The 8546-nt window shown below is 39.5% G+C and overlaps 1 long non-coding RNA gene across 1 annotated transcript; it reads left to right on the plus strand.

Annotated features, from left to right (window-relative positions):
* The first annotated feature begins 3601 nt into the window (after positions 1 to 3601).
* On the plus strand, positions 3602 to 8140 carry LOC122067114. Its single transcript, XR_006136592.1, has 3 exons — positions 3602 to 3746; positions 4737 to 4805; positions 7875 to 8140. It is a non-coding gene; the product is annotated as an uncharacterized LOC122067114 (long non-coding RNA).
* The last annotated feature ends 406 nt before the right edge of the window (positions 8141 to 8546 follow it).

Below are 8546 nucleotides of genomic sequence, written 5' to 3' on the forward strand. Positions count from 1 at the left end.
ATGCAGGGTAGCCGAAGGTTAGGTTTTGGCACTACATGCCCATAGAGTATGAGAGTGTGGGTATAGGGTAGCCGAAGGTTAGATTCCGACACTTATGCCCACAACTTGTGTGTATGATTACAATGTGATATGAATTTATGTTAGATTACATCGAGTTAGGAGAATAAACCTGGCATTACAACCCCTTGCCAACAAGGGGGATAGGTATTGGCTAATCCTACTGTCCGATGAACTGAGATTGGGGGAATTTTCAATAACTGAGGCGGGGGGCACTGACGTCGTGACAACCCTCATACAATACTCAATTTGGTGTTGTGGTATACCCTTCACACAATGTTGAATTCGGTGTTGAGGTATATATGGGGGATTATTAATAGGGATTGACCGAGTACAAAAGTAGCCATGTAGGGATCGGTATGCTCCTGAATTGTAACTAGTTTGTATCCTCAGTGACTGACAACGTATATTCGTGACTGGGGATATCATCTATATTGAAGTAGCACTAAAACCAAATATGGACTTAGAATATGTTAACTAGGCCTCAGTGTTATGTAACCGGATCATGACATTCCATTCATTTAATTTGCATCCATATTGATGTTGTTGAGCATTGACATTATTATAGAATTTCATATATGGTTGTGTTTGTTTGTCTATCCACCCCTCATTGGGCTTTATGGGAGCTTACCCCATTTGTTGCAATGTTTTTAGATGGTGATGTAGGTAACCCTCTTGAGGCCATCATAAAGGCACCCACTCTATACAAAGATGAACTATGGGTCGAGGAGCTAGTAGCACAAAGATTGTTGCATGTGTGATGATTGTGCCTTGGGACACCTTGAAGTTGATAGTTATTGTTTTCCTCTTTTTGATTCCTTTTGTGTGCATACCTGACGTAACCCTGGGGGTATTTTTATAAATATGTTATGATAGGAGTAAACTTTCTTTTGTGTAAACATTGTAGATATCAATAGAATTCATCAGCTATGTTATTTTATTGATTACTATTATGTATTATGGATTGTAAATTCATTTCATAACTTTGTGACTTTAAAGTACTGCATCGGAAATCCTGATGGATTGTGGATACACTTGTGTAACCAGGTTAGCAGCCTTCATGTAAATGGAGGCGTGGTGTGACACCATCTCTCTTGGAGGTTGCTTAAAAGGTTTATAACTGTCATTGATCGATAAACAATCCTCTACCAATTTACGGTCTAAACCTGGCATCGCTGAGTAAACCCAAGCAAAGCAATCTTTATTTTCTATAAGAAAGTTTATAAGTCTTTCTTTAAAACCTGACTATCACAATTTACTTATAAAAGTAGGTTTCTTATCTTCTTCAAAACCAAAATTTATTTCTTTCAAGGAATCCAGCACTTCTGTTAACGACTCCTCCATTTTTGGTGGTGCTGGCAACAAGTCTTTAATCTCAACATTGAGATCAGACCTCTTTTCTTCGGTCATGATAGATGGATTTTCCACCAATCTTTGTTCCAACTGATACATAGAGAGCATTCTGAAATAGAATCCTTTTTCTTTTATTCCATTTCAAAATTATTCTTACTCTAAGACCATCTTCTTGCATGTGGTATCTCCCAGTGATGGTTGATCTTCAAGTAAAGTACACTGTACACCAAGCTTGTTGACCGTCATTACTGTTGGTCTACTTTCCTCATCAGGCTCAAAAAATTTAATTGGTGACACATCTTCATGGTAAAAAATACCATAAGCCAAGCTAGAATTTACTAAAAATGGTCGGCTATCACCAGTCACAATCTCAACCTTCCCACCTTCACTCCAAAAAATGAGCAATTGATGCAAAGAAGATAGCACACAACTGTTAGCATGAATCCAATCATGTCCTAACAAAGCATTGTAATTTTTTATTGCATCCATAAAAAAAAGACAGTCATAGAACAACACCCTCCAATCTTGAGTTCGTGTAACACCCTAAACTGAAAGCAACTGAGTCCAAGGGTATCGCCTAACTCATAACATGAAGTAGGTTGTATTGCGGTGGATCTAAGAAATAAATAAGTAGAAGAGACAATTTGGCTGACCACTGATCCAAGGAAGGAGCACAAAATAGCCAAATAGGAGTGATACCAGTCCTACATTGAGTAGACTCATAAGCCCAAGAGGTAGGACAGAAAATGAGTTAAAAATGGGCAAATCGGTGGGATACCCAACTGCCAACCGGCCAGCCGGTTCAGCTAGTAGAATGCAGGAAAAATTGAGTTTTCTGTGTGGGGCCCACATCTCTATACCCCTAAGCCTTGTACATACCTCGTATGTAGAGGTCATAATGCTGACCAAATCCAATTTAATAAGTCAGTATTTGGTGGGGGCCATTAATCAGAAATTGATTTTAATTAGTTTTAGTTTTATGTTGTTAATAATCGATTTTGGAAAGTATTTTTGGGGTGTTCAGCCAAATGGGCCCTAAGGACCCTTTTTGGCTGGATTATAAAGGAAAATTCAGTTGCTGGTTTTCATCTTATTTGCTGTGTGGTACGGTAGAACGGAAAGGAAAAGAAGAAGAAGAAGAATAAGTAGAAGAAGAGGAGGAGAAGAGAGCTGGGAATTGGGGCTGCTGCCCTATTATTTTCCCAAATTTGATTAGGTTAGTGGTAGTAGTATGCTAGGGTTAGGAAATTCAGCAAGCTAGGGACTGAAATTGAGTCCCTATGGACTGAATTCAGTTACTGTGGCTGAATACTCAAGTTATGTAGGGGTTCAAGGATCTAATTAGTTCTGAATTCATCCTTGCAAACCCTAGAACAGAGGACTTTTACTGTTCATGAGTAATATATGCAAATAGGAACTCAATTAGGGTTGTTCATTCCAGAAATTTCTGCAAAAGAATATGGGCAGAAATTTTATAATTTTTAGAATTGGAATTCAGAAGGTATTGACATGAATCCCTTCCTGTAAACTTTGGAAAAGCTCAATTGAGGTTAGAATATGATTCTTATGACTGTATTCTTGTATATTCAACCTTAATTGAGTGAATAAATTCAGCCCTCTTGTCTACTCAATGCGGGTCCAATTCTGAATTTTGTTTAGAGAATTGGGTAGTGTTGTAATATCCTAATCTGATCATACACCCTTACTTGTGTACAGGCAAGAAGCCAGAGCAAGGGAAACCAGTATTGGCTTGGTTGGCAACTGTAGAGTGCCAAGAGGGTAGGAGTGATCCTACTTGCTCTTGTCCAGCCTATCAACAATGCTGGAGAGACCATCAAAGAGTGTGGGCCGACAGGTAAAATAATACGACATAGAACAAACATAAGAGGAAAGATGATAGATCAAGGGGGAACCCAAAATGGCCTAACCGGTGGGAGAGCCTCTAGCTACCCAGCCAGCCAATTGAGCTTGGCACAGTGCAATTCTGGTTGGTTTTGCATGGTGGGACCCACATTCCTTCCAATTTTACGCTTATGAGAATAAGCTAGATAAGGTGTGAAATAAATATACACATTGTGCCCATAAAAATAATGGGAAAAATATAGTATAAGATATAAGACTAAACATACATAATTAAATATATATATATATATAGGGCTGCCCTATATAAGGGACTTAGGGAGAATTTCTCACCCTAACCGTGGGCAGCCATCAACAGTAAAAGGAAGAGAGGAAAAAGAAGAAGAAGAAGAAAAGAGAAGGAAGAAGAAGAGGAGAGAGAAATAGTAAGGGAACTCACCTGTCTCAGGCAGCTATTAGACCAAGCTTGCAGCCAAGTAAGTCTTGCACTGCTGTACCAGGGTTAGGGAAGTGATTTTACAGGCATATGGAAGTTAGGGTTAGGGTTTTTGCCAGTAGGGAGCAGCCAAGGGCTCTCTATGAATTATGCAGTTGCCTAGTAGAGAAAACCCTAATTCCTGTGGGCTGCTAGGGACCCAATTGATGGAACCTTGACCCAACCAGACCCTGGAATATAGGGTTTTAGCAATTTTAATAGTCCAGATTTGAACTGGGGCTGAATTAAGACCTACCAAGGGGAATTTTACAAAACACTTTGAGTAGAGTTTTAATTGATGATAGAAATTGGGATTTTTAACAAAATTTTATTAACTTCTTTACATAGGAATTCTGTACAAGCATAACTTGATGTTAATTATTGTTCCTGACTTGTATTTAGCTTCAATTAAGCAGATACATGGGAAAAGAAATTTAATTCTGCAGAACTTCCTAATTCTAGGATATATTCTGAAATTCTGTAGAACTGGATTTCATAATCTTGAAGCTTATTAATGGAGCCCATAAATCGGTTAGCAGGAGGCTCAAATTAAGGATTTGAATATGTTATAACCAATTCAGACTCCAGGTAGAGGGTAAAACCCAAATCACCATGATAGAAAACAGTAGGAACTTAGCAGAATTGAGTTCTGTCAAATTTGGGTAGCCAGTGGGACACGACCGGCCAGCCGTTGTCCACACTGTATCCCATCGATTGGGGTTTCAAAGGCCAGCAAGGTTACTGTTTTGACCTATGACTCTCCAAACCTGTTGTGGACCTGTAAAATATGTGTAAATAGAATGGTATGGCCCATAAAGGATGGTGTTAATATTTTTAGGATCTGATCTCAGAAAATTATAAAAATGAATTAGACTTCCGCTTAGAATTGAAACCTATCAGAAAGGGTTAGGAGTAAGGATACCCCACGAAATCTAAACTTTATAATAAGGTTTGATTACACAGTTGATGATTTAAATATTCCATGGAATAGGGAATCTGATTTGCAATGTGGAAACCTACCCAACCTAGAAGGGAGATCTTTGTAATCTTGTATATCAAGGTGAGTGGGTGCCCTGATATTTTATAGAGTGTTTATCTATTTTGTTCTGATGCTTGTAATTCCTTGTACCTCATGCATATTGATGTGTGCATTATGATCTCTATTCTTGAAAACACTATTTTGGTGGATCTGGAGATGTAAGAAAGGTAAGATAGGTAAGATGGGTTATTTGACAAATATCCATTTTTGGTGTGTGCATATGATGGGTGGTTGTGCATCATGTAGAATTGTTGGGTTAGGTATCACTACCCAAGTGCTACAACCCCTTGTCAGTAGGGGGATAGGTACCGATGAAACCCGATATGAGTGGTTGCCTGGTCAGCAGTACACTTCCATTTGTGTGATGTACTGTACTCAGAGACGGATTGCGGTAGGATACGACGTACTGTATGCATGACTATCCGGGGTTACTAACCTAGGGGTTAGCAGGGGGATCGAGGCTCTGACCGATACTGGCTGACTCCTGCCTACAATGAGCTTGTATTCTTGAGGCCCAACGTACACAGTAGGGAATGCTACCTACGTTGCATAGCACTATACCATTGATATCAAACTTAGTAAATGGCCTAGAAAGTAGTGTAATGTAAATAGATTCATGAGCATCATATAAGGTGTGGAGCATGCATTGCATCATTTGTATTGTGTGTGTTTGCCTGCCCCACCCCCTCACTGAGCATGATATGCTCACCCCCTTTCTTTTACTTCTCCTAGATGACGATTTTTCCGACTTCCAACTTTGATTATGAGGCCATGGCCTTGGATCAGTTGGCCCATTTTTTATAGGATGAGGCCGACTATGGACCTGACTCTGACTGTGACTGCGATGACTGTGCCTACGGAGGCGAGTACTGCTGAGGAGTAGACATACTCTGGAGTATTTCTTGTGTATATACGCTTCCACGGTTAGCACTTTTGGTGTGGAGAGTACTTTGATGTTTTCAATAACTGAGGAGACACCATGTTATGTGTAAATATTTTTCTTGAGAGAAATGTAATCTATTATGTTTACTTCCACTGGATAACTGTAATATACAGTATCAATTAGGGACATTGAAATTATGTTTACTTCCACGGTTAGCACTTTTGGCGATGACTATGCCTACGGAGGCGAGTACTTCTTAGGAGTAGACATACTCTGGAGTATTTCTTGTGTATATACACTTCCACGGTTAGCACTTTTGGTGTGGAGAGTACTTTGATGTTTTCAATAACTGAGGAGACACCATGTTATGTGTAAATATTTTTCTTGAGAGAAATGTAATATATTATGTTTACTTCCACTGGATAACTATAATATACAGTATCAATTAGGGACATTGAAATTATGTAATATATTTGGTAAATGGACTATTTATATCTCTATAAACTCTGATTTTATAGCTGTGAGTGTGTGTGTAGTGATGTTATGAGCTATCCTGAGGAAAACAAGCTGACTAGATGTAGTGAGGTGTCCAATGCCATATACCTTGACCTAATGTGAGGCAGGGTGTGACAAGTGTAATGTTATGTAATTTTTAAATACTGTAATTGGGAGTTTGGAGGTTGTAAAATGACCCTAGAGGCATTAGGGACCCCATGTTGCCATGGTCAATACCCATTGGCCATGGGCAGCCCAAGCCAAAGAAATCAGCAGAACAACTTAGGGAAGTGCAGAAATTTCTGCAAAAATTGACCCGTCGGTTGGACAAGCAGCCAGCTGTTTGTGACCCGCTGATTGGGGTGTTTTAAGCCCAATCAGCCCCTGTTTTGGCTGAACTGTACCTTGACCTTGTGGGTTATGTTCCCTACCTTGTTTACCCAAATTAACCTTATAGGTAGGGGTAGTTCAAAGGCTTTTCCAAGACATTAATAGGCTTAGTACGTGGGACTTTAGGAATTGTTTTGGGTTCAGCAATGAACCTATCCTTAGTCATATAAGGTGTTATACATGTTTAATAATATGAAACAACATTGATTAGGAACCTAAACAATTGGGCAAGGATACGAAGTCGATTGCGGGAATCCTATCACACTTTGTGATTCAGGTTTCAAGGTGAGTGGGTGTTTGACTTTCTTTTACGGAGTGTTTTTGCATTACATCTATTTTTTGCATGAATTATATGTTTTATTGCTGCTATGCAAGTTGTTTGATATGGTGGATTTGTTTACCTTTCGCTATTATTACTTGCTAACCTGTGAAAATGAAATGATGAGGTTGTGGAATGGTTCTGGACTGAAGAGGTAAGTGAGGTAAGCTTTTGGTGATATGTGAATGGGAGCTATGAAAATGGATGGTGATTTTGTGGATGGTGTTACAGTTGTAACTATGGTATTGAGGGTCTGGGGCACGATGTGGCTGAGGTTCTTTCCAGAGGTCAGTAGTATAGTTATGACTATGGCTCTGATGGTTTAGGGAACAGTGTGGCCGAGGTACTTTTTGATACTATGGGCCTAGAGGTCAAAGGATGTGTGTATGTATGGTGTGTGATGAATGATGATGGTCTACACATTCCTGTAGATTGCATCTGGTTAGGATTCATAGACCCTAGTGCTATACCCCTTGCCAGTAGAGGGTTAGGTACTGGCTAATCCTAAGGGATGGCATATTTGTGAGAGTACCATATCCATAGTACGACATACTGTATTCAGAGGCGGATGTAGCACAGGTGATCGATGGGTTTTTCGGGACCATGGCTACCCCACAACACAGGTGACCGAGGGAATTTCTAGGACAATGACTCTTCTATAGCTCGGTGACTGATGGGCTTTTCAGGACAGGGGTTGTAGGGTGGGATTACTCATTAGAGGTTTGTGGGGTGACCGGTGGGTTTTTTGGGACCTATAAGCTCCAGAATTACAACTAGCTTGTATCGCTGGGTGACTGATGAGTTTTTCAAGAACAGGGATACGACCTATGTTGCAGTAGCACTGATACCCTATCTTGGACTTAGTAATTGTTTGCTAAGACTGGATCATGAGTATCATCTAATTTGTTTGAGCATGCATTGCATCATTTGTTTACGTGTGCTTGCATATACACCCCTCAATGGGCTTGTGAAGCTCACCTCTCGTTGATCACTATTTTTTTAGATTGTGGAATTGGTGCTGAGGCAGGATTGGATTTCAGCGGCGGTTCTGAGGCTTGTGTCTACAAGACACTAGGATGTTGATGGAGTTCACTTTTGTTATGTTAGTCATACCTTTTGATGTGAATAATTATGAAATATGTAGTAAGTAATATTGAATTTGTGGTTGTTTAAAGACATGAAAATTTGTATAATGTAATTTATCATTTTAGTACATCTCCAGTGATATTTGTATGATTTTATTAATGTATTTTGATTTTAGTTGTGATCTTTATGGCATTTTTGAAATTAAGATACTGCATCTGTTATCTTAGAGGGTTAGGCTGACTGGATGTGGCTATCTAGTGCCTCATACCTTGGCCAATTTGGGGCAGGGTGTGATAGTTTGATTGGAAGAATTAGTTTTGACAAACTAGCTCCTTTTAAAAAGTTTGTGACCATAGCATCGATTGAAATTATATCATCATCATTTCGTTGAACTTTGACAATCATTCGTGGTGGCAAACTGTTGACTACCGCACCATTATCAACCACCACCCTCGAAACATGCTTTCCATCCATGCTCCTTTTGACATATAGAGGTTTCAGGTGTTGGGTCATCTCCTTAGTTGGCCTCTCAAATTGTAGAAACACAACCCTAAAACGATGCAGAAGATAATGGAAAAATAAGAACAAG

The sequence above is a fragment of the Macadamia integrifolia genome, unplaced genomic scaffold, assembly GCF_013358625.1.
Source record: "Macadamia integrifolia cultivar HAES 741 unplaced genomic scaffold, SCU_Mint_v3 scaffold2719, whole genome shotgun sequence".
NCBI classification, from domain to species: Eukaryota; Viridiplantae; Streptophyta; class Magnoliopsida; order Proteales; family Proteaceae; genus Macadamia; species Macadamia integrifolia.